Source organism: Salvelinus sp. IW2-2015, linkage group LG28 (genome assembly GCF_002910315.2).
Source record: "Salvelinus sp. IW2-2015 linkage group LG28, ASM291031v2, whole genome shotgun sequence".
In the NCBI taxonomy this organism is placed as follows: domain Eukaryota; kingdom Metazoa; phylum Chordata; class Actinopteri; order Salmoniformes; family Salmonidae; genus Salvelinus; species Salvelinus sp. IW2-2015.
The window spans coordinates 26,578,229-26,605,882 of record NC_036868.1 but is presented as its reverse complement, the minus strand read 5'-3'; the positions used below and the strand labels follow the sequence as shown (position 1 = coordinate 26,605,882).

Here is a 27,654-nt window from a genome sequence, read left to right as displayed (position 1 = left end):
TTTTTTTTTAAGTTAATCACTTTTTTATTTGGCGTACCACCAACGGCATTGCGCGCACCTCTGGGGGTAGGGTTTGTTATGGAAGGTTTGGGAATCGGTTCCTACTTGTTGGTTGTAGAATTTATTGACTCTTTTCTGGATTTTGATAATTTGCGGGTATCGTCCTAATTCTGCTTTCTCTCTCTCTGTCTCTCTCTGTCCCCCCCCCTCTCCCTCTGCTAATCGGCAGATATAGCACCAGTTTTGTGATTTTCCAGCTCATTTCCAGCAGCCATTCTTGGTTAGGGAACATGCATTACCAAACAGCTTGTTATTAAAAGTTTATTTTGCAGAAAGGCAGAGGGAGAGGTATGATGAAAAATGTTAAAATGCAGCAGCCCAAATGCATTGATGAGTGTTTGAGGATGTGTGAACTAAATGTCAACGCAGTGGTTTTTTCCCTGGAGGCATTCGAGCCATCCTCAATAATCAGACATGTTATTACTGTAACTACTAGCAGAATATCTCTGTCTTGTGAGTGGGAGAACATTCAGAAAATATAGCTATTTTCTTCCCTCTCTCTTTTTCTCTCTCTCTCCGTCTCTCTCTCTCTCTCTCACCATCTCTCTCTGTACAGAACGTGGTCCAGTGCTGTCCCCAGCTCTCCAGTGTGCTGCCCCCCTCTTCCCAGTTCACTGCCCCTCTGTCTGTCTGGTAAGAACTATACTATACCTTACTATAATATACTATACTACTACTCTACTTGATCCTACCATTCTACACTTGTCAGTTACTACTACAGCTATACTCTACTTACTACTACTACTCGACTCTACTCGGTCACATCACTACTACAGCTGTACTTGGGATGTGACAAATGGACAATTGTGCTTAACGTTTAAACAGCTTTTTTTGAATATAGTTAAACGATAAGAAAAATCATAAAATTTACAATGGAGAATAATGGTCCTATTACGTGTGTATCACCTCTAGGACCAGGCAATGAAGTTCTATCTACTGCAACCCTTTACAGACAGAACGCAGCAACAGTAACATGTTGATAGCGACAATTGATAACTTTTCAGACAATTTTTTTTTTTTAAGTGCTGCATCAGGTCTGTACCTTTTCAGACAGCAGAATTCTGCTCCGGCGTAAAATGTTCTGTATTTTCTTCTGACATCAATAAATGTAGCTGATTGATGTGCTGCTGTGTTGTTTTTAAATGGTATTTCTACTAAATGTCTTGGTATGTTACGGTATTTAAAGTACTTTTGTAGGAGAGAGATGCCAGCGCACAGCAGCTCGAAATGATTAGATTGACATTTCTGGTTGCTTAGTGATGGATTTTAGTCCCGCTTCATAAGTGGCATTCCTTTGCAGACAAGTAAAGGTTTTGTGTCGGCATTTAAAAAAAACAACGTAGTATAGCCTACGCTAACAGACAAACAAACATACCGTAGCCAAGGCGCTTTCAAGGGGCCACATTCCATTTTGTCTGAAAAGCAAAATACATGTAGTCTACTGTAATTTCATGAGGCAAACATTATGTAACGAGTGCGCTGAGAGTCGGGAAGCAAGTTCAGGGAGTGAGTGTTTTAATAAATAAAAGAAACAGTGAACACGAAACACAAACAACGCACTGACATGAAAAAAGAGTCAATAACACCTGAGGAAAGGACCAAGGGGAGTGACAGATATAGGGAAGATAATCAAGGATGTGGTGGAGTCCAGGTGATTGTCATGAGGCGCTGGGGCGCAAGACGATGGTGACAGGTGTGCGGGAAAATGAGCAGCCTGATGACCTAGAGGCCGGAGAGGGAGTATACATTACGTATTTGTAATTATATATGAAATACACGTTTGTTATTAAGGCACATGAAAGTTCACATGTTCCAGAAGGCATTTCTGCCCAAAAATGCATTTTGTCAAAAAATTTAAGTTTACGTTCAAATAACTCTCCTGTGAAGTAGTGCGCGACATACGCCTAGTTTCCTGAAACGAGTCACATTTTATTACTAACCCAAACACAGTGGGGAACAAGGGGCCTTCTACGTTTTCAGAGAAGGGCTAAGGATTTATAAAATAATGATTATAGTAATATAATAATGATAATTATATTACTATTTTAAATGATGTTCTGATTTTAATCTGTTCAGTTTTTTTTTGGAAAGGACAACGAGCCACACTGAAGAGAAAAATCCTGATTGAATATTTTTTTCTTTGCTGGTCTCTGGGGAGATACATCTAGTTAGCTAAGTCAGCCATTGGCTAAGCCATCATAAGCTAGATAAAGGCATCTTCCATTGAATTGTATTAGGGCAAAAAAATTGAATGATAGTGGAATCAACCAATCGCATTTTGATTTAATGGGTGGGAATGTTTTTACAAACAACTTATAGAAACTTCTGCCTTCTCAAAGGTCAACAGGTCACTGCGCGATAGCGAGCAGTAGTTTTCCCACGGTCTAGCTAGCTAGCTTTTGTTMTCGGCTAGTTTGCAGCGGCTGCAGCAGGTGTTATCAAAGAGGATGGTGTTGCTAATTTGTTAGCTTCTCCCTTTTCAAGAATAACTTTCAACAACAGTTAAATTTCAAATAATCCTCATCTGTTGAGCGAACTTGCTGTTGTTAGCCATCTTGTTGAAAATAACTTGTGTGTGAAATATTGCTGCATTTAAAGAGGAACTGACAGCATTTTCGCAACATGAGATCTTATTAAAATCTGTTAATATACACCCTCAGGAAGAATGACACTTTTAAAACATTTTCTGACAAGTGACCACTTAGATATGGTCATTTTCACGTTTTTATAAATTCTTATAATGTTTGGGAATTATGTACACTAAGGCATTTGTGAAAATTCTATAGCAATATAGAGTGGGAAAGTGGACATGTGTTCAGGAAAATAAAAGACACTGCTGTAAATAAAACCTTGCCCAGGACCAGAGTCTACACAGACCAGCCAATCAGAGCTACAATAGGCCTTTCTACAAACAAGCCATTTGCCACTCGGGCCTGCCATCATTCACTTTGAACTGGACTGTGTAGAACTGGACAGTCAGTTGTAACAGCGTGACTTGAGATCATTATAACACATTCGCCAAAAGCCACTAAATACACCTGAATGGATTTCTGCAAATATGTAAACATCACGGTACATTTCGTAACTTTACAGTCCTATTGACCAAACAAACATGAAAAGGTAGGCTCTCTCTCCCTCAGTTATGTACATCAACAAGATCAACAACTAATGCTAGCCAGAGCAAGAAGAGCTAAAATCTAACGAAGGAAGATAAATCCTCTCAAACTATTTCAGCTAGTTGGCTGTAGGGTTGCAAAGGCTCGGAAACTTTCTGGTAAATTTCTGACATTTTTTTCGGAAACTTTCCATGGGAAGTTAAGCCTGGGAATTTGGGGAATTTTGCTTAAATTCATCAAAAAAGTTAGCTTATAACAGTGAACCTTTTTTGTGGGATACACAAGGCAATTCTTAGGTCTTGTGGCATATTTTGTTTAAACTATCCCCAATTCAATGGAATTGCAACCCTCTGCATGCACAGGGATTTCTTCCAACAGATATGCAGTGCACTCTTCCATCACATGTTCAGCTGATTCTCAAGATATTGCACACTAATGAGATGCTATTGAGCTCACACTACTACACTTTCTGAGCCAAGGACTACATGCTTTCTGGTACGTTTTGATTACAATACTGGGTGGGGTGAATATATTTTATATGACATACATGATTTTTTGGTAACCTCTCTGGGATATGTGGGACGGTAGCGTCCCACCTGGCCAACATCCAGTGAAAATGCAGAGCGCCAAATTCAAATAAATTACTGTAAAAATTAAACTTTCATGAAATCACACAATAAATATACCAAATTAAAGCTACACTTGTTGTGAATCCAGCCAACGTGTCAGATTTCGAAAATGCTTTACGGCGAAAGCAAAGAATGCTATTATCTGAGGATAGCACCCCAGCTAACAATCACAGACCATCATATTTCAACCATCACGGCGCGACACAAAACACAGAAATAAAGATATAATTCATGCCTTACCTTTGACGAGCTTCTTCTGTTGGCACTCCAATATGTCCCATAAACATCACAAATGGTCCTTTTGTTCGATTGAATTCCGTCGATATATCAAAAATGTCCATTTATTTGGCGCGTTTGATCCAGAAAAACACCGGTTCCAACTTGCACAACGTTACTACAAAATATCTCAAAAGTTACCTGTAAGCTTTGTCCAAACATTTCAAACTTCTTTTGTAATACAACTTTAGGTATTTTTTTACGTAAATAATCTATAAAATTGAAGACGGGATGATCTGTGTTCAATACCGGAGGAAAACAATGTGTAGCATGCTTTCTGGTCACGCGCCTCTAACAAACAGTACACTTCACTGGGGCCTCATTCTGAACATGGATACTTCTTCATTTCTCAAAGGAAAAACCTCAACCAATTTCTAAAGACTGTTGACATCCAGTGGAAGCGATAGGAACTGCAGGAAGGTCCCTTAAATCTGGATTCCCAATGAAAAGCCATTGAAAAGAGTGACCTCCCCCAAAAAAATCTGAATGTTTTTTTCTCTGGGTTTTGCCTGACAAATAAGTTCTGTTATAGTCACAGACATGATTTAAACAGTTTTAGAAACTTCAGAGTGTTTTCTATGCAAAACTAATAATAATATGCATATATTAGCATCTGGGACTGAGTAGGAGGCAGTTTACTCTGGACACGCTTTTCATCCAAACGTGAAAATGCTGCCCCCTATCCTAGAGAAGTTAACTAGTAAATAGTAGCCTACAGCAAAGTGTGTTTAAATCATCAACGATTTCTACGAGTTCGTTTTTGCTACCATGTGAGCCTACTAACTGAGGAGTGTTAATTCACCTGTATCTTACAAAGCAGTTGTTTAATGTAACTACTTAACTATTTTTCTGTACATGGAATTGTATTTGGTATTTTTACCTAATCTTTACAGGAAAATGCCACGGGCACTATCTGATGTGTGGAGACATTTCACTGCAGCTAATGTAGAAGGAAAAGCTGTGTACATTTGCAAATACAAATCATATGTGAAGAATGCAACAAAGAATCAGAATCATCTGGCCAATTGCATAAATTTCCTTAAGCGATAACAACAAGCAACCTCTGACAAAAGTCCATTTACTTCTATTTGAGGTGAAAATTATGAATTAGACACCAGCTCATGGTCCTCCTGGAATCAAGTTTTTGTTGACTCAATGGAGGAACATAGTCAGAGAAATGCTGATGAATGTCTTGCTCGAGCTGTGTATGCAACTGGTTCACCTCTGATGCTCACAGGCAATGTGTATTGGAAGAGATTTCTGAATGTTCTTCACCCAGCATACACCCCTCTAACCAGACATGCTTGATCTACTCATTTGCTGGATGCAGAGTTCAACAGAGTTTAGGTGAAGGTCAACCAATCATAGAGAAAGCAGACTGTATTGCAATCATCTCTGATGGGTGGTCGAATGTTCGTGGGCAAGGAATAATTAACTACATCATCTCCACCCCTCAACCAGTATTCTACAAGAGCACAGACACAAGGGACAACAGACACACCGGTCTCTACATTGCAGATGAGCTGAAGGCAGTCATCAATGACCTCGGACCACAGAAGGTATTTGCACTGGTGACAGACGATGCTGTGAACATGAAGGCTCCTTGGTCTAATGCGGAGGAGTCCTACCCTCACATCACACCCATTTGGCTGTGCTGCTCATGCATCGAATCTGCTCCTCAAGGACATCATGGCACTGAAAACAATGGATACACTCTACAAGAGATTCAAGGAAATGGTTAGGTATGTGAATGGTCATCAAGTTATAGCAGCAATCTACCTCATCAAGCAAAGTGAGAAGAATAAGAGCACCACATTGAAGCTGCCCAGCAACACCCGTTGGGGTGGTGTTGTCAATCATGTTTGACAGTCTCCTGCAGGGGAAGGAGTCTCTCCAAAAAATGGCCATATCACAGTCTGCCGATATGGACAGCCCCATCAAGAGGATCCTCCTGGATGATGTATTTTGGGAGAGAGTGGTAAGCAGCCTGAAACCTATAGCAGAAGCCATAGCACGGATTGAGGGAGACAATGCTATCCTGTTTGATGTTCAGGCTTCAGGCAGAAGTCTTCACGCTTTTTGATGTATTTCAGAACTGCAGTTACCTCTGCTTGCAGATGTAAGAGAAGAAATCCGTACTGCCGTAACATTTCCGTAACACTTCACTGTTGCTCCAAGCAGAGGAAACTGCAGTTCTGAAATACATCATAAAGCGTGAAGACTTCTGCCTGAAGCCCATACACGCCGCTGCGTACATGTTGGACCCCAAGTATGCTGGCAAGGGCATCCTGTCTGGTGCAGAGATCAACAAGGCCTATGGTGTCATCACTACCGTGTCTCGCCACCTTGGCCTGGATGAGGGCAAGATTCTTGGCAGTCAGTGCTTTCCAAGCAAGGGCTTTGGGATGGAGATGCAATATAGCAAGATATATGCTAACTGGATAACAGTCGTTCAAGTACTTGGTAGCTAACCAAATGAGTCCTGCATCTATAGCTGTGTATAGCCAATGAAAAACAATATGAGGGGAAAAAGTTAATAACTCACCCACACCTCCAATGGCATGGCGTCCTCCTAGCTAACGTTAGGCTCTGTATTTTTTGCTTGCTACAATAGATACGCTAGCCTATTAGCCACGTTATGAATGACTTGTGATCATTGCCCTTGTTAGTTTGATTGTATTGACATTCCCAGCCTTGGTTACATTTGTTTGTTTCTGTCCAGAATATTGAGTCATTGAAACTGAAACAGTGCATCCTGAATGGAGGCAGCAAACAATGTACCAGACCTACTGTGATTTACAACCTGATAGCAATATTTGTTGGACTGCCAAGAAATGTTTGGGTGAATTATGTAAATCATGCATTGAACTGCATCCATCTATTCTGCCAACAATGCCTTAGTGTACAGTCGTGGCCAAAAGTTTTGAGAATGACACAAATATTAATTTTCACAGTCTGCTGCGTCAGTTTATATGATGGCAATTTGCAAATACTCCAGAATGTTATGAAGAGTGATCAGATGAATTGCAATTAATTGCAAAGTCCCTCTTTGCCATGCAAATGAACTGAATCCCCCCAAAAACATTTCCACTGCATTTCAGCCCTGCCACAAAAGGACCAGCTGACATCATGTCAATGATTCTCTCATTAACACAGGTGTGAGTGTTGACGAGGACAAGGCTGGAGATATTCATGCTGATTGAGTTCGAATAACAGACTGGAAGCTTCAAAAGGACAATGGTGCTTGGAATCATTGTTCTTCCTCTGTCAATCATGGTTACCTGCAAGGAAACACGTGCCGTCATCATTGCTTTGCACAAAAAGGGCTTCACAGGCAAGGATATTGCTGCCAGTAAGATTGCGCCTATATCAACCATTTATCGGATCATCAAGAACTTCAAGGAGAGCGGTTCAATTGTTGTGAAGAAGCCTTCAGGGCGCCCAAGAAAGTCCAGCAAGCACCAGAACCGTCTCCTAAAGTTGATTCAGCTGCAGGATCGGGGCACCTCCAGTACAGAGCTTGCTCAGGAATGGCAGCAGGCAAGTGTGAGTACATCTGCACACACAGTGAGGCGAAGACTTTTGGAGGATGGCCTGGTGTCAAGAAGGGCAGCAAAGAAGCCACTTCTCTCCAGGAAAAACATCATGGACAGACTGATATTCTGCAAAAGGTACAGGGATTGGACTGCTGAGGACTGGGGTAAAGTCATTTTCTCTGATGAATCCCCTTTCCGATTGTTTGGGGCATCTGGAAAAAAGCTTGTCCGGAGAAGACAAGGTGAGCGCTACCATCAGTCCTGTGTCATGCCCAACAGTAAAGCATCCTGAGACCATTCATGTGTGGGGTTGCTTCTCAGCCAAGGGAGTGGGCTCATTCACCATTTTGCCTAAGAAACACAGCCATGAATAAAGAATGGTACCAACACATCCTCCAAGAGCAACTTATCCCAACCATCCAGGAACAGTTTGGTGACGAACAATGCCTTTTCCAGCATGATGGAGCACCTTGCCACAAGGCAAAAGTGGCTCGGGGAACAAAACATCGATATTTTGGGTCCATGGCCAGGAAACTCCCAATACCTAAATCCCATTGAGAACTTGTGGTCAATCCTGAAGAGGCGGGTGGACAAACAAAAACCCACAAATTCTGACAAACTCCAAGCATTGATTATGCAAGAATGGGCTGCCATCAGTCAGGATGTGGCCCAGAAGTTAATTGACAGCATGCCAGGGTGGATTGTAGAGGTCTTGAAAAAGAAGGGTCAACACTGGAAATATTGACTCTTTGCATAAACTTCATGTAATTGTCAATAAAAGCCTTTTGACACTAATGAAATGCTTGTAATTATACTTCAGTATTCCATAGTAACATAAAAATATCTAAAGACACTGAAGCAGCAAACTTTGTGGAAATTAATATTTGTGTCATTCTCAAAACTTTTGACCACGACTGTACGTCATATTTGACTCGTCACGTTGAGTCAAATGGTTCCTATTTTTAAAACCTCTCATGAAGTTGGTTGGTCTGTGAATTTGATATTTTTTGTGATATTATGATTGTCTGTTTGTTTCATATCAGCAAAGGAGTTAAAACGATGTCAGTTCCACTTTAAACTGTAGGTCACCGGTTACTTTGTGTGCTAAATGTGAAAAAATAATAATAATTTGCAATGGGAAGTAATAGTTATGCATTTTGGCCAATTTTTTTTCCAAACAACCCATCCAGCAAGGAAAGGCACCCTGTGTGAAAAATCATGTCTTCTTATGCTTTTTTAAATGAGTTTTCACTCTCAAAATCCCATGTAAAAAAATAAAATAATGGATGGTCTAAGTCCACAACAATGCTTAAACCACATCAATCTGATTGGGTGGGCCTGTCAGGGCCTGGCTCCTCAGTGGGTGGGCCTCTGTCCACCCAGGCCCATCCATGTCTACTCCCCTGATGCAAATAGCGCATGATGACAATTGTGCATCACAAATAGCCTACTAACCAACACTTCTGACTAAACTTGTTCAATACCTGGTTTGCATACCCATTGTTGCCTTAGTAAGCATTTCCTAGTAGATATCATAAGTTGAAAGATCTTTCATACCCTACCGGCTACCGATGTCCTTCTTCTATGAGCTGCTCCATGGCAAAACCAGTTGAGAGCTGCACACTCTTGCTGTCTGCAGATGATATTCAGCTGAAACTAGGCTATATGTGCAGCACACGTGAATATATTTCATGTGCTTTGCGATTGTGTAGGCTACTTTGTGCAGGATTTTTCTATTGTACTACATAATTGATGTCGTATACCTCCACTACACTATTTTGATACGCATCAGTAGGGATTAAGAAGTGAGTTTATGCAATYTCCACTGAAAAAGTSMGTATACGGCTTATACCTGCGTATACCCTCCACTACACCACTGGACCTTTGTGTTTTACAAAAAGTGCTCTCTCCTACATGAGTGACCTGGTATTACGGTTGCTGTTCTTTTCAGCATCACCAACCTGTCACACACTGAAGACCTATAGGTTCACCACTGTACTAACCTGTCACACACTGAAGACCTATAGGTTCACCACTGTACTAACCTGTCACACACTGAAGACCTATAGGTTCACCACTTACTAACCTGTCACACACTGAAGACCTATAGGTTCACCACTGTACTAACCTGTCACAACCTGAAGACCTATAGGTTCACCACTGTACTAACCTGTCACACACTGAAGACCTATAGGTTCTCCACTGTACTAACCTGTTACACACTGAAACCTATAGGTTACCACACTGTACTAACCTGTCACAACACTGAAGACCTATAGGTTTCAGCACTGTACTAACCTGTCACACACTGAAGACCTATAGGTTCACCACTGTACTAACCTGTCACACACTGAAGGCCTATAGGTTCACCACTGTACTAACATGTCTATAATAGATATGAAGGCTGTTAAGATACGAATGTTTCAAGAAAGGAGTGGATATATGTGGTCTGGCGAAGTGGTTTTATGCTCTGACTGAAAGGAAGACCGAGACACTCAATATGTGGTCTCGAGTACTACTACACTGTCTGCCGGTGAGAAATCCTTCATCTTGCGTTTATTGCCCAGATATGGAAAGGAGGAGCGATATCATCTTCTTCATAAATGGACTTGATTTACTTTATTCAGACCAGATAAAAAGGAACGTTGATTTATCAAACATCCATTTCCCTTGCTCTATTAATTAGGCTAACGTGATAGCAACGTGAGAGAATGAGGAACATACATGAAACAAGCATGATCAAAAGAAAGCTCTCTATGGTTCCCTATCCAGTGTTATTATTACCTAAGCTACATTATTACTGATTGTTGTAGGCCTTTTCCTTTCCTTGTCTGTTTCTTACCACCAGGCAGCTGGCCCAAGGATAAGCTATTTGTCCGGGTGATGTTCCGAAAGCCTATGGGAATAGATGGCTGCTTTTACAGACCACTAGTCTGTTGGGGACATACAGTTGAAGTCGGGAGTTTACATACACTTAGGTTGGAGTCATTAAAACTCGTTTTTCAACCACTCCACAAATTCCTTGTTAACAAACCATAGTTTTGGCAAGTCGGTTAGGACATCTACTTTGTGCATGACACAAGTCACTTTTCCAACAATTGTTTACAGACAGATTAATTCACTGTATCACAATTCCAGTGGGTCAGACGTTTACATACACTAAGTTGACTGTGCCTTTAAACAGCTTGGAAAATTCCAGAAAATGATGTAATGGCTTTAGAAGCTTCTGATAGGCTAATTGACATCATTTGATTCAATTGGAGGTGTACCTGTGGATGTATTTCAAGGCCTACCGTCAAACTCAGTGCCTCTTTGCTTGACATCATGGGAAACTCTACAATAACTCTACAATCATGGGAAACTACAATAAAATTGTAGACCTCCACACGTCTGGTTCATCCTTGGGAGCAATTTCCAAACGGCTGAAGGTACCACGTTCATCTGTACAAACAATAGTACGCAAGTATAAACACCATTGGACCACGCAGCTGTCATACCGCTCAGAAAGGAGATGCGTTCTGTCTCCTGGAGATGAACGTACTTTGGTGCGAAAAGTGCAACTCAATCCCAGAACAACAGCAAAGGACCTTGTGACCTTGTGAAGATGCTGGAGGAAACAGGTACAAAAGTATCTATGTCCACAGTAAAACGAGTCCTATATCGACATAACCTGAAAGGCCGCTCAGCAAGGAAGAAGCCACTGCTCCAAAACCGCCATAAAAAAGCCAGACTACGTTTTGCAACTTTACTAGGATTACAAAGATCGTACTTTTTGGAGAAATGTCCTCTCGTCTGATGAAACAAAAATAGAACTGTTTGACCATAATGACCATCGTTATGTTTGGAGGAAAAAGGGGGAGGCTTGCAAGCCGAAGAACACCATCCCAACCGTGAAGCATGGGGGTGGCAGCATCATGTTGTGGGGCTGCTTTGCTGCAGGAGGGAGTGGTGCACTTCACAATATAGATGGCATCATGAGGATGGAAAATTATATGGATATATTGAAGCAACATCTCAAGACATCAGTCAGGAAGTTAAAGCTTGGTCGCAAATGAGTCTTCCAAACGTACAATGACCCCAAGCATACTTCCAAAGTTGTGTCAAAATGGCTTAAGGACATTTGTGGGCAGAACATTTGTGGGCAGAACTGAAAAAGCGTGTGCGAGCAAGGAGGCCTTACAAACCTGACTCAGTTACACCAGCTCTGTCAGGAGGAATGGGCCAAAATTCACCCAACTTATTGTGGGAAGCTTGTGGAAGGCTACCCGAAATGTTTGACCCAAGTTGAACAATATAAAGGCAATGCTACCAAATACTAATTGAGTGTATGTAAACTTCTGACCCACTGGGAATGTGATGAAATAACTAAAAGCTGAAATAAATCGTTCTCTCTACTATTATTCTGACATGTCACATTCTTAAAATAAAGTGGTGATCCTAACTGACCTAAGATAGAGAATTTTTACTAGGATTAAATGTCAGGAATTGTGAAAAATTAGTTCCAATGAATTTGGCTAAGGTGTATGTAAACTCCCGACTTCAACTGTATATCCCTGGTGTGTGTGTGCTTGTGTGTGTAGAAACCCCCCAGTGAGCCAGGGTCTCTATAAATACTCTGGGATCCCAGTCGGCCTGAACACTGCTACCAGGAGGCTGACGCTGTGTGTGTGTGTGTGTGTGTGTGTGTGTCGGAGGTGTGGTCTGGTGTGTGATGGGTTTGTGGTGTGTGTGTGTGTGTGTGTGTGTGTGTGTGTGTGTGTGTGGTGTGTGTGGTTGTGTGTGTGTGTGTGTGTGTGTGTGTGTGTGTGTGTGTGTGTGGTGTGTGTGACGGACGCAGCCAATCGAGTCCCACCGGGTGTACACAATTGGGACCATGTGGTGTCAGAGGAGGAGCAACATCTGTACTTGGTTCATAGAAAGGTTCTCTCTCATCTCTTCTCTCTATCGTTCCCTTCTACGACCTTTCTCATTCTCTCCCGCAGTATTTCTACCTCTTGATATTATCTCTCTGAACAACATTTTACTAATAAGGGTTCTCATCAGACTCTTCATTGTCTGTTGCTAAGAGGCAGCTCACATTTGTCTTAACAATGTAGACAGTGGTGGGCCGTTCAGGGCCTGCAAGGCTTCTCTGCTGGCCCTAAACATCATTCAGGAATAATAGATTTTTTTTTAAAATATTTTCCCACAAATATGTATTAAATTATTCCCCAGAGTAAGAGTTATACTCCATTTCATACCTCTTGGTTGCACTGCTTCCAGCCCCAGGTTGAGATTTGGAGGGCTGGTCTTTATGTTAGACTTTTATCCAATCTATCAGCCATCATGTGTTCCAGGGGTCTAAAATCTGCTTAGCTCAGAATCAAACAGTGCAGGCGTTGTAGCTTAAAGTGAATGGAAATTAAAATTTTGTGCAACCAATCAGCTTTAGAGTTGGCTATTTGTACGCCTGCTGGCTGGCTCCCAGTGTACACAGGAGCCAGCTAGCAGGCGTAGGGCGTCCACGTCTTTTGATTGGATACCAATATTGAGAGGCAGGTCCTATGGGCAGGTCTATGCAGATCTAGGAAACTGAAATTTGATAAACGAATTAATTCGCGTACTACCTAAACTGTTTTTTGAACCCACAATGGCGGAAGGAGGAGAAGATATCGATTTGGTCGAGGATATAATTATAACGCCATTCTCAAACGAACTTTTCAAGAAGAGTTAAGACATTGTAAGGAGAGGTCGCCCGACGCCACAGAAGCCTGTCACAGGCGGGAAAGGGGTTCGGTTCGTTCGCCACTTTCAAAGTTTCAACTATGAGCGGCTGTCAATGGCTCACAGGCTACAAGCAATGGTGCTTTTGAAAACGTTTGGGGACACCAGAGTGGAGCTACAGCTCTCACTCGTCCTGCATTAGTGTCGGACACGGGAGTCAAGGAGCGATTTATCCGGTTTGAAGATGTGACAAGGCGGCAAGCGAAGCTGATGACATTGCCGCTCTATTTTCCGTTTCTTGGAGGAAATGAATGTAGTCTGGATAAAGTTGGGGCACCAGTGTTTTGATGGCGCAAGCAGTCATGGCATCTGGACCCAATGGGGTGCAGGCTAAAGTTAAGGAGAGGGCACCGATGGCCTTATTCATTCACTGCTATGCACATCGACTAAATTTAGTACTGACTCAAGGAGCCTCAAAGCTTAAAGAATGCAGTGGCTTCTTTGCCAACCTCAAATGGCCTTGCAGCATTTTTCTCACGATCCCCTAAGCGCACGCAACTTGTCTAATAATCAGTCTTTGGTGAGTAGGCATACAATCATGTTATTTTTTTATTAAATGTGTATGTATGTTTCGCATTTTATTTCGTTAATATTAAATAGCCTATATAATTAACAAAATAAAATGGCAAATAGCCTATGTTGCAAATTATTTGTTTTCTTTATTTTCCAGTGAATAGTTATGTGTCTTTACATCACGGTGAAACTGCTTTGGGTGCGACAATGCGCTGTTTAGGAACACACTGTATTTTATTTTTTTGGGGACTTAAAGCTTCAAAGTTTGTGGACCAGAAATGGATAGAAGAAGAATATTAATATAACTCTGTTGCACTCGACTATGTTCTTGCCTATTAGTTGAACTGTACTGTATTGTACTCTTCCCCTGCAATTCTCTGAAAAAAATGTCAATTTCAAGGTGACGCAACGCCTGGTTATACTGCGTTTCTGTCTAAATGTATAGTGTCTAGAGCCATGGCATCTAAATGATGGTAATAACAGGTGGATTAATTCGGGTGGGACTGTGTAGGACCTCACTGAAGGCCCAGGCGCCAGGCCCACGGCACGCTACTGCATGTAGAACACATTTGTCCTTCCTTTAGTTGTTGCCAAATACAGTGTTGGAAATGGCGAACAGTACTACAGTAGCACTAGGCAGTCATTAGTCATTAGGATTAGACGCTGATATTAATGGCGTTTTAAATTCCACTCACAGTTCGCTGTAGTGGATCTGACAGAAACCACTCCAAACAGTAATGGATGGGGATAACATTACATGACCTCTGAATAAGAATCTAAAGTATCACTAGGTCAGGGGTTCCCAAACCTGTTTGGCCCGCGACCCCCTTTAGGGAAGTACAGAAGATCATCAGGCAATAATTTTGTATGATCTTCTGTGAAAAGAACATCATCATTGATTTAGTCCCTGGTCTTGTCCACTCGGTTCTAACAGCTTGTGGGCATAATAGAGGAATGCAGTATGTACAGTTGAAGTCGGAAGTTTACCTATACCTTAGTCAAATACATTTAAACTCTGTTTTTCACAATTCCTGACATTTAATCCTAGTAAAAGTCATTTTTCTTAGGTCAGTTAGGATCACCACTTTTTATTTTAAGAATGTGAAGTGTCCAAGCTTTTTAAAGGCACAGTCAACTTAGTGTATGTGATCTTCTGAACCACTGGAATTGGGATACAGTGAATTATACGTGAAATAATTTCTGTAAACAATTGTTGGAAAAATTACTTGTGTCATGCACAAAGTAGATGTCCTAACCGACTTGCCAAAACTATAGTTTGTTGACAAGAAATTTGTGGAGTGGTTGAAAAACGAGTTTTATTGACTCCAACCTTAAGTGTATGTAAACCTCCGACTTCAACTGTACATACGTTTTCCCGAGAGTCTTATCTCTCAGTGATCCGGTCATAATATTTTATAGCTTAAACCATTCAAAAGGTAGAGCCACATTTTTGTAAGGAAGAAAACAGAAACCTCTTTGTTAATTACAGCCGCATCTAGTGGCTACTGGAGAATACTGCCGTAACCCCGGTTCTATGAACCAAGTGCATATGTTCTCTCGCGACCCCATTTTCAAATCGGGCGACCGCACATGGGGTCACGACCCCTAGTTTGTGAAACCCTACACTTGGTTATCTGCCTAGAAATTTGGGAACTGGGAAGTAAACTACCATTTAACCCCTGCCCCCTCTCCACTTTCCTCACCTCTGTCCCCCCTTTCTCTCTCTCTCTCTCTCTCTCTCTCTCTCTCTCTCTCTCTCCGTTTCTCTATATGGCCATGTTTTATTTCGGAGGTTGGAAAATATGCTGTATTCTCCTTGCTGCCTTTTCATAAGGGCAGGAGGGCACACACATCGTATATTATAGGTACTTATTTGGGCAGGGGGAGAATTCTGAGGTTTTGTGGCGCTTTCCCTGGAGCGAGAGAGCTCCCTCTGTTTCTTTTCCTCTCTTTTCTTTTTCTCTCTCTGTTCTCTCTAGCTGTCTAGCTGTCAAACCCACACACTCTCCGAGGGGGTCATGCCGATACCGGAAGAGATGGGGCAGAGAGGAGGGGGAGGGGAGAGAGAGAGAGGAGTAGCTCTCCTTAAGAGAGAGAAGGAGTAGGGCTCTTTGAGAGAGAGAGAAGGAGTAGGGCTCTTTGAGAGAGAGTGAAAGAGAGAGAGAAGGAGTAGGGCTCTTTGAGAGAAAGAGAGAGAAGAAATGGGACAGACCTGCAGCAGGCCGTTACTGCTGTCTGTCTGTCTATTATTAGTCTGTCCAATAACATATTCCACTAATGACTTGTCCAGGGGGCAGCAGGGTAAGTCTATCTAGGGGATGATGAAGTTCCCCTGGGCTGGAATCCAGGCTGGCCCAGGCTCCACTGTTTCTACTGGGGCTGGGAGGTCATTGGCCCTGTGTGTATGTGTGTGCCTGTGTCAGGGTTTCCATTAGGACCAGCAGCATTTTAATTTACCAGACATTTAAGAGATTTACCTGACCCATATGCATTGGGTATGTAACCTGAATAGTGCGTCCGCACACGGTACTCAGAATGACAGAAATCACATTTTTAGATTATGGTCATTCATAGAAGATGCAAGTTGAGGACGCAAAGATGTGAGGTCCTTTTTTACCTAATTCTGATGCACACTTTGAAGATAGAATATCTGTCCACGTTTGCTTTTCCTCAGCCAACAAGATGATTAACGAACAACACAATCACTAGCCTATGTCAATATACTATACTAGAAAATATAGTAGAAAAGTTGACCTATTCTGTTGGTCAGCTTGTCGAGAATAAATAGCCTATTCCAAACAGACTACGACATTTGTGGGACGATAGATCCAAAATTCATACAACCAGTATGAATAGGCGACATAAAAAAATTGTTAAAAAGCAATGAGTCTGATAAAACAGATCAGAACGATTAACTTAAAATGTTGATGTACTATTATGTATTCACATTATAAGCGCAGCAATGCGCACAAGACGGTAGGCTATGTTCGTTCCATAATGCAATTAGCGGGAGGAAACACTTTTGTCAAAAGCGCACCGCACATACCGGCGGTTTCACGTGACAGAGATGAAAATATCCTTTTAGAAATGTAGAAAAAGGCGACATCTAATATGCAACAACTTGCATGGGTTGCTAATATCACTAGGACTGTGCCTTTTGGCTACTGGACAATGAAAGAAAGTTGATATGGTCTGATTTTTCCGAGGCTACTTTGAAGGTAAGACATGCCTCATGATATGTAGTCAAACGTTCAGCTTTCAAATAATGAAGTATATGTTTTCAAAATGCGTTCTGATTCCAGCTCATTTGTAAGTGGTGTGTGACGCGCTGATGAGGCCTGCCTTCCGTTGCTTACGCATTTGCTGTTTAAGACGCTGTAGCAGCTGCTCTCACGCTGTCTGACAGATTTTCGCTTAAACGCTCTGTATCTGGATGCTGTACGCGTGCGATAAATAAGATGCATAACGAATATACTGTACACCCAAATCAACCTATAGACCGATGAACATGACCAGTCCAATGTATTTCCATCGACTGGTACTTCCATCAATTAACAGGCTAAAAAGCATTATTTCGCAATGGGATTTTTTCTTCCAGCGCCAATTTTGTTCATCAGCTTTTTTAGATTTTTTTGGTGCCAAAAGCCGGCTAGTACAGGCTTACAGAAACCCTGGTGTGTGTGTGCCTGGCTGTGTGCATGCGTGCCTATGTTGTGTGGGATTTTGACCATGTTTGGGCAGGCCTAGTTGATGAGAACCAAGAGCTGTGTGTGTGCGTGTGTGTGTGTGTAGGGGCGTGTGCTGAACTCTAGCCCTCCTAATCTGGTCTAAATGAGATACAGAATGGTTCAGCTACACACACACACACACACACACACACACACACACACACACACACACACACACACACACACACACACACACACACACACACAGAGAGGTAGAATTCCTCTAGAACGGAGAAGTAAACTATATATACAAAAGTATGTAGACACCCCTTCCAATTAGTGGATTTGGCTATTTCAGCCACACCCATTGCTGACCGGTGTATAAAACCGTGCACACAGCCATGCAATCTCGTTAGACAAACATTGGCAGTAGAATGGTCTTCCTGAAGTGCTCAATGACTTTCAACGTGGCACCGTCATATGATGCCACCTTTCCAACAAGTCAGCTCGTCAAATTTCTGCTCTGCTAGAGCTGCCCCGGTCAACTGTAAGTGCTGTTATTGTGAAGTGGAAACGTCTAGGAGCAACAATGGCTCAGCTGCGAAGTGGTAGGCTATACAAGCTCACAGAATGGGACCGCCGAGTGCTTAAGCAAGTATCGCATAAAAATCGCCTGTCTTCGGTTGCATCACTCAACTGCCTAGTTCCAAACTGCCTCTAGAAGCAAGGTCAGCACAAGAACTGTTCGTCGGTAGCTTCATGAAATGGGTTTCCATGGCAGAGCAGCCCCACACAAGCCAAAGATCACCATGTGCAATGCCAAGTGTTGGCTGGAGTGGTGTAAAGCTTCCCAATCTGGGAGTCCAACGGACTAATCTAGGTTTGGCGGATGCCAGGAGAAAAACTACCTAGTACCAACTGTAAAGTTTGGTGGAGGAGGAATATTGGTCTGGGGCTGTTTTTCATGGTTCGGGCTAGGCCCCTTAGTTTCAGTGAAGGTAAATCTTAACGCTACAGCATACAATGACATTCTAGATGATTCCTTGCTTCCAACTTTTTGGCATCAGTTTGAGGAAAGCCCTTCCTTGTTTCAGCATGACAATGCCCCCGTGCACAAAGCGAGGTCCATACAGAAATGGTTTGTCGAGATCGGTGTGGAAGAACTTGACTGGCCTGCACAGAGCTCTGACCTCAACCCCATCGAACACCTTTGGGATGAATTGGAATGCCGACAGCGAGCCAGGCTTAATCGTCCAACATCAGTGCCCGACCTCACTAATGCTCTTGTGGCTGAATGGAAGCAAGTCCCGGCATCAATGTTCCAACATCTAGTGGAAAGCGTTCCCAGAAGAGCGGAGGCTGTTATAGCAGCAAAGGGGGGGGGGGAGATAGTTGACAACTCGTGTCCACATACTTTTGGCCACGTAGTGTATTTGATAGCTCAGAATAATAATGTATCATTATACACAAGATAATATTGAAACAAAGTTGCATTGTAACAAAGTAGCATTATACCATGGTAACAACGTTTTATCAATAGGCCAACTATGTGTATGTAAAGTTGTGCATTATGGCCTACATTTCAGACTTCATTTCCCATGATGCTTCCCAATGTCCCTCCATATATGAGGGTCACTAGGGACTTAAGCTCCTAAATGAAGTCATCCTCTCAGGCAGTTGTGGTTGTGTTTGCTCCTGTCTCTGTGTCTCTGCTCTGGACTGTGGCTTACCTTAACTCCCCAGGATCCATAGGCATTTCCCATGATGCAATTCTCGTCCAACGTCATTGTGGAGAACCGTCAACGTTCAACCCCGAAATAACCCTGACTGTCAGACTCGTCTGAGTTGTACCATTTCCAGTCACTGTTAACCATGTTAGACTGTGGCACAACAGCAGTTGTTGATAGTGGAGTTTCTGTGAGGGAGGGAGGTCAGAAAGGGTTTTAAGTGAGCTAATGCGTTAGATCAGGGGTTCCTAAACCTTTTCGGCTCGTGACCCCATTTTGATATTTAAAAAAATCGCAACCCCACCATGTGGAAGAAGCCTGAAATCAAAAGTTGGGCTATAGCAGTCTGTTACAAATCAGTCAGAGTACTTTTGACAATATTTCAATCTGAAGAAAGTATGGTTTGAAGAGACTGAAATGCATCAGAAAGTTATTGGGAAGTTCAGAATATCATCAGGTAATAATTTTGTATGATCTTCTGTGTAGAAAAGAACATGATCATTGATGATCTTTTCCCCCCCCCCAGTCTGATTTAGTCCCTGGTCATGTCCACTCGGTTCTAATGAGTCCTTTGGGCATTGAAGACGGAAAGAGAAGACACGTACAGTTGAAGTCGGAATTTTACATACACCTTAGTCAAATACATTTAAACGCAGTTTTTCACAATTCCTGACATTTAATCCAAGTAAATATTCCATGTTTTAGGTCAGTTAGGATCACCACTTTATTTTAAGAATGTGAAATGTCAGAATAATAGTAGAGAGAGTGATTTATTTCAGCTTTTATTTCTTTCATCACATTCCCAGTGGGTCAGAAGTTTACATACACTCAATTAGTATTTGATAGCATTGCCTTTAAATGGTTTAACTTGGGTCAAAAGTTTCGGGTAACCTTCCACAAGCTTCCCACAATAAGTTGGGTGAATTTTGGCCCATTCCTCCTGACAGAGGTGGTGTAACTGAGTCAGGTTTGTAGGCCTCCTTGCTCGCACATGCTTTTTCAGTTCTGCCCACAAATGTTCTATAGGACTGAGGTCAGGGCTTTGTGATGGCCACTCCAATACCTTGACTTTGTTGTCTTTAAGCCATTTTGAGACAACTTTGGAAGTATGCTTGGGGTCATTGTCCATTTGGAAGACACATTTGCGACCAAGCTTTAACTTCCTGACTGATGTCTTGATATGTTGCTTCAATATATCCACATAGATGGCATCATGAGGATGGAAAATTATTTTGTGAAGTGCACCAGTCCCTCCTACAGCAAAGCACCCCCACAACATGATGCTGCCACCCCCGTGCTTCACGGTTGGGATGGTGTTCTTCGGCTTCAAGCCTCCCCCTTTTTCCTCCAAACATAACAATGGTCATTATGGTCAAACAGTTATATTTTTGTTTCATCAGACCAGAGGACATTTGGTCCAAAAAGTACGATCTTTGTCCCCATGTGCAGTTGCGAATCGTAGTCTGGCTTTTTTATGGTGGCTTTGGAGCAGTGGCTTCTTCCTTGCTGAGTGGCCTTTCAGCTTATGTCGATATTAGGACTCGTTTTACTGTGGTATAGATACTTTGGTACCTGTTTCCTCCAGCATCTTCACAAGGTCCTTTGCTGTTGTTCTGGGATTGATTTGCACTTTTCGCACCAAATTACATTCAGCTCTAGGAGACGGAACGCATCTCCTTCCTGAGCGGTATGACGGCTGCGTGTTCCCTTGGTGTTTATACTTGCATACTATTGTTTGTACAGATGATACATTCAGGCATTTGGAAATTGCTCCCAAGGATGAACCAGACTTGTGAAGGTCTACAATTTGTTTTCTGAGGTCTTGGCTGATTTCTTTTGATTTTCCCATGACGTCAAGCAAAGAGGCACTGAGTTTGAAGGTAGGCCTTGAAATGCATCTACATGTACACCTCCAATAGGCTAATTGACATAATTTGAGTCAATCAGAAGCTTCTAAAGCCGTGACAGCATTTTCTGGAATTTTCCAAGCTCTTTAAAGGCAGTCAACTTTGTGTATGTAAACTTCTTACCCACTGGATTTGGGATACAGTGAATTATAAATGAAATAATCTGTCTGTAAACAATTGTTGGAAAAATTACTTGTGTCATGCACAAAGTAGATGTCCTAACCGACTTGCCAAAACTATAGTTTGTTAACAAGAACTTTGTGGAGTGGTTGAAAAACTAGTTTTAATGACTCCAAACTAAGTGTATGTAAACTTCCAACTTCAACTGTATACAGTGTTTTAACAATATGGTGAGCAGACCAAAGACCTCACAACCATAAAGGGCAATGGGTTCTATAACTGATTCAAGTATTTTTAGCCAGATCCTAATTGGTATGTCGAATTTTATGTTCCTTTTGATGGCATTGAAGGCCCTTCTTGCCTTGTCTCTCAGATCGTTCACAGCTTTGTGGAAGTTGCCTGTGGCGCTGATGTTTAGTCCGAGGTATGTGTAGTTTTTTTGTGTGCTTTTTTGTGGTTCCTAAACTTTTTATAGTCCTGTATCCCTTCAAACGTTCAACCTCCAGCAGCGTACCCCCTCTAGCACCAGGGGCAGCGCACTCTCAAATGTTTTTTGTCAGCATTGTAAGCCTGCCACACACACACTATACTATACGTTTATTAAACATAAGAATGAGTGTGAGTTTTTGTCACAACCTGGCTCGTGGGAAGTGACAAAGAGTTCTTATAGGACTGGGTCACAAATAATAATAATTGTGAGTAACTCACCACAGGTGAATGAGAAGGGTGTGCTTGAAAGGATGCACATAACTCTGCAATGTTGGGTTGTATTGGAGAGAGTCTCAGTCTTAAATCATTTTCCACACGCAGTCTGTGCCTGTATTTAGTTGTCATGCTAGTGAGGGCCGAGAATCCACTCTCACATAGGTATGTGGTTGCAAAAGGCATTAGTCTTAACAGCGCGATTTGCCAAGGCAGGATACTCCGAGCGCAGCCCAATCCAGAAATCTGGCAGTGGCTTCTGATTTAAATAAAATTTTCACAGAACTGCTTGTTGCAATTTCGATGAGGCTCTCTTGTTCAGATATCGGTAAGTGGACTGGAGGCAGGGCATGAAAGGGATAACAAATTCAGTTGTTTGTGTCATCCGTTTTGGGAAAGTACCTGCATAATTGCGCACCCAACTCACTCAGGTGCTTCGCTATATCACATTTGACATTGTCTGTAAGCTTGAGTTCATTTGCACACAAAAAATCATACAATGATGGAAAGACCTGTGTGTTGTCCTTGTTAATGCAGACAGAGAAGAGCTCCAACTTCTTAATCATAGCCTCAATTTTGTCCCGCACATTGAATATAGTTGTGGGAGAGTCCCTGTAATCCTAGATTCAGATCATTCATGCGAGAAAAAACATCACCCAGATAGGCCAGTCGTGTGAGAAACTCGTCATCATGCAAGCGGTCAGACAAGTGAAAATTATGGTCAGTAAAGAACACTTTAAGCTCGTCTCTCAATTTAAAAAAAAAACGTGTCAATACTTTGCCTCTTGATAACCAGCGCATTTCTGTATGTTGAAAAAGCGTTACATGGTCGCTGCCCATATCATTGCATAGTGCAGAAAATACGCGAGAGTTCAGGAGCCTTACTTTAACAAAGTTAGCCTACCTCCCATTTTCCCTGTATTGTCCAAAACGTCTTTCAAGCTGTCAGGCATTCCCTTGGCAGCAAGAACCTCGTGGATTTTTTATTTAATTAAATTTATTTAACCTTTTATTTCACTAGGAAAGTCAGTTAAGAACTAATTCTTATTTACAATGACGGCCTACCGGGGAATAGTGGGTAGCCTTGTTCAGGGGCAAATTGACAGATTTCGGTTACTGGTCCAACTCTCTAACCACTAGCCTACCTGCTGGCAGTGGTGGATGCTGCAGTGTACCCAAGTGGCGTCAGGAGCAACTGCTTGCACGCGCGTTGCCACTCCGCTATGTCTCCCTGTCATGGCGTTTGCGCCATCAGTACAGATACCAACATGAGCAGCAGCTACGTTTGGCTACGTACGGACCGTTAGTGAAATTGCCGCGAGAGAGTAACCGTGAATTGGATGTTAATTGTTTGACTAGGCTACCTGTATTTGACATTGTGTTGTTATTTCGCTGAACGCTAGATGGTTTAATGTTTTTGGCAGGGAAACGAGGCTTCTCTGAAGAGAGAAAAAAAACTCGACCATATGTATAGCCCCGTTGGAAAATATAAATGGACTGTTGGAAAATGTTTACATATACAGTGGGGAGAACAAGTATTTGATACACTACCGATTTTGCAGGTTTTCCTACTTACAAAGCATGTAGAGGTCTGTCATTTTTATCATAGGTACACTTCAACTGTGAGAGACGGAATCTAAAACAAAAATCCAGAAAATCACATTGTATGATTTTTAAGTAATTAATTTGCATTTTATTGCATGACTACGTATTTGATCACCTACCAACCAGTAAGAATTCCGGCTCTCACAGACCTGTTAGTTTTTCTTTAAGAAGCCCTCCTGTTTCCACTCATTACCTGTATTAACTGCACCTGTTTGAACTCGTTACCTGTATAAAAGACACCTGTCCACACACTCAATCAAACAGACTCCAACCTCTCCACAATGGCCAAGCCAGAGAGCTGTGTAAGGACATCAGGGATAAAATTGTAGACCTGCACAAGGCTGGGATGGGCTACAGGACAATAGGCAAGCAGCTTGGTGAGAAGGCAACAACTGTTGGCACAATTATTAGAAAATGGAAGAAGTTCAAGATGACGGTCAATCACCCTCGGTCTGGGGCTCCATGCAAGATCTCACCTCGTGGGGCATCAATGATCATGAGGAATGTGAGGGATCAGCCCAGAACTACACGGCAGGACCTGGTCAATGACCTGAAGAGAGCTGGACCACAGTCTCAAAGAAAACCATTAGTAACACATACGCCGTCATGGATTAAAATCCTGCAGCGCACGCAAGGTCCCCCTGCTCAAGCCAGCGCATGTCCAGGCCCGTCTGAAGTTTGCCAATGACCATCTGGATGATCCAGAGGAGAATGGGAGAAGGTCATGTGGTCTGATGAGACAAAAATAGAGCTTTTTGCTCTAAACTCCACTCGCCGTGTTTGGAGGAATAGAAGGATGAGTACAACCCCAAGAACACCATCCCAACCGTGAAGCATGGAGGTGGAAACATCATTCTTTGGGGATGCTTTTCTGCAAAGGGGACAGGACGACTGCACCGTATTGAGGGAGGATGGATGGGGCCATGTATCGCGAGATCTTGACCAACAACCTCCTTCCTCAGTAAGAGCATTGAAGATGGGTCGTGGCTGGGTCTTCCAGCATGACAACGACCCGAACACACCAGCCAGGGCAACTAAGGAGTGGCTCCGTAAGAAGCATCTCAAGGTCCTGGAGTGGCCTAGCCAGTCTCCAGACCTGAACCCAATAGAAAATCTTTGGAGGGAGCCGAAAGTCCGTATTGCCGCGACAGCCCCGAAACTGAAGGATCTGGGAGGAAGGTCTGTATGGAGGAGTGGGCCAAAATCCCTGCTGCAGTGTGTGCAAACCTGGTCAAGAACTACAGGAAACGTATGATCTCTGTAATTGCAAACTAAGGTTTCTGTACCAAATATTCAGTTCTGCTTTTCTGATGTATCAAATACTTATGTCATGCAATAAAATGCAAATTAATTACTTAAAAATCATACAATGTGATATTCTGGATTTTTGTTTTAGATTCCTTCTCTCACAGTTGAAGTGTACCTATGATAAAAATTACAGACCTCTACATGCTTTGTAAGTAGGAAAACCTGCAAAATTGTCAGTGTATCAAATACTTGTTCTCCCCACTGTATATGTATATATTTTAATTTTAAATGGGAATCACATTTTTATTGTGCGTACCCCAGTTTGGGAATACTGTCACGGCCCAGGTCTAGCAGAATCTGTGCAGAAGATCTAGGTGCTGCTGTAGGCCCTCCTTGGTTGGTGACAGAAGCACCAGATCATCTGCAAACAGTAGACATTTGACTTCAGATTCTAGTAGGGTGAGGCCGGGTGCTGCGGACTGTTTTAGTGCCCTCGCCAATTCGTTGATATATATGTTGAAGAGGGTGGGGCTTATGCTGCATCCCTGTCTCACTCCACGGCCCTGTGGAAAGAAATGTGTGATTTTTGCCAAATTTAACCGTGGACTTGTTGTTTGTGTACATGGATTTTATAATGTCGTGTATGTTTTTCCCCCAACACCACTTTCCATCAATTTGTATAGGAGACCCTCGTGGCACATTGAGTCGAAGGCTTTTTGAAATCAACAAAGCATGAGAAGACTTTGCCTTTGTTTTGGTTTGTTTGGTTGTCAATTAGGGTGTGTAGGGTGAATACATGGTCTGTTGTACGGTAATTTGGTAAAAAGCCAATTTGACATTTGCTCAGTACATTGTTTTCACTGAGGAAATGTACAAGTCTGCTGTTAATGATAATGCAGAGGATTTTCCCAAGGTTGTTGTTGACGCATATCCCACGGTAGTTATTGGGGTCAAATTTGTCTCCACTTTTGTGGATTGGGGTGATCAGTCCTTGATTCCAAATATTGGGGAAGATGCCAGAGCTAAGGATGATTTTAAAGAGTTTAAGTATAGCCAATTGAAATTTGTTGTCTGTATATTTTATCATTTCATTGAGGATACCATCAACACCACAGGCCTTTTTGGGTTGGAGGATTTTTATTTTGTCCTTTAGTTCATTCAAGGTAATTGGAGAATCCAGTGGGTTCTGGTAGTCTTTAATAGTTGATTCTAAGATTTGTATTTGATCATGTATATGTTTTTGCTGTTTGTTCTTTGTTATAGAGACAAAAATATTGGAGAAGTGATTTAACCATACATCTCCATTTTGGATAAATAACTCTTTCTGTTGTTTGTTTAGTGTTTTCCAATTTTTCCGGAAGTGGTTAGTCTATGTATTCTTCAATTACATGACTGATTTTATGTGCTGTTCCTCTCTCTCTCTATCTCTATCTCTCATCTCTCATCTCTCTCTCATTACGCCTAAAATTACACACAAAATCACTGAAGCTGGAGTCTTATATCTCCTTCTCTAACTTTAAGCATCAGCTGTCAGAGCAGCTTGCCGATCACTGTACCTGTACACAGCCAATCTGTAAATAGCACACCCAACTACCTCATCCCCATATTGTTATTTATCCTCTTGCTCTTTTGCACCCCAGTATCTCTACTTGCACATCATCATCTGCACATCTATCACTCCAGTGTTAATGCTAAATTGTAATTATTTCACCTCCATGGCCTATTTATTGCCTTACCTCCCTACTNTGCACATCATCATCTGCACATCTATCACTCCAGTGTTAATGCTAAATTGTAATTATTTCACCTCCATGGCCTATTTATTGCCTTACCTCCCTACTCTTCTACATTTGCACACACTGTACATACATTTTTCTATTGTGTTATTGACTACGTTTGTTTATGTGTAATTCTGTGTTGGTTTTTTTGTCGCACTGCTTTGCTTAATCTTGGCCAGGTCGCAGTTGTAAATGAGAACTTGTTCTCAACTGGCGACCTGGTTAAATAAAGGTGAAAAAATAAAATCAAATAAATAGGGAACTCCCTGTGCTTCAGCCCTGTAAATACCACACCAACACATCCACACACACTGCTGCAGCCTTCTTATATGCTGATAGCCTGGGGGAACCCTCCCATCTCCTCCCCCTCTCTCCTCCACTATCAGAGAGGCCTCTGTTTGTTGGAGGTGGAGCTTTAGCATGCAGACTCAAACGCATGACTGTACTGGAGCACCTAGAAGTGCACACACACACACACCACACGCTGTACTGTACATCATTTGGTGGAGGACAGTGTATAAGGGGGAGCCCCATCCATTAGGTGATGTGTTAAGTCCTTTGTTTAACTCCATTTTGCTGGGCTGAAAATGAACTGCTATATATAGAACTCAAAGAGAGATAAAGAGAGAGAGAGCGGAGGGAGCGAGGGAGAGAGATGTGAAGGTAATGTTCGCTATTTTTACGAGCTCATCTGCTTCCTTTGTCTCTTGAGCCTACTGGCAGATAGCCTTTTATCTGTCTAAGTGTGTGTGTCAGCAGCAGTATGGCCACGATGGTCAGCGTGTGTGAATGCAAGTTTCCATCACAAAATGATAGAATCAAGCTGCAAGATACCTGGCTATGTAAAGAACAGGTTGACAGGCTAATGCCGAAGTAGCGGTACTTTTCTTTGTGTTGCTCCTGTGGTTTCGAAATGTAATATCTTTCCTATGGGCCTCTGTATCCTCTCTAGGTGGAATGGGCCTTGTTTAAAGCGTCTCATATTAGCTCTGTATCACAGTCCTAT

The 27,654-nt window shown here is 42.2% G+C and overlaps 1 protein-coding gene across 1 annotated transcript in view; it reads left to right on the top strand.

Annotated features, from left to right (window-relative positions):
* The window catches only part of LOC111954271 (1-phosphatidylinositol 4,5-bisphosphate phosphodiesterase beta-4), a 160,125-nt gene that overhangs the window by 44,208 nt on the left and 88,263 nt on the right, over window positions 1-27,654 (top strand). Inside the window, 1 exon segment of the mRNA XM_023973863.3 lies at window positions 617-693. The gene's annotated coding sequence lies outside the window, so the exon portion shown is untranslated.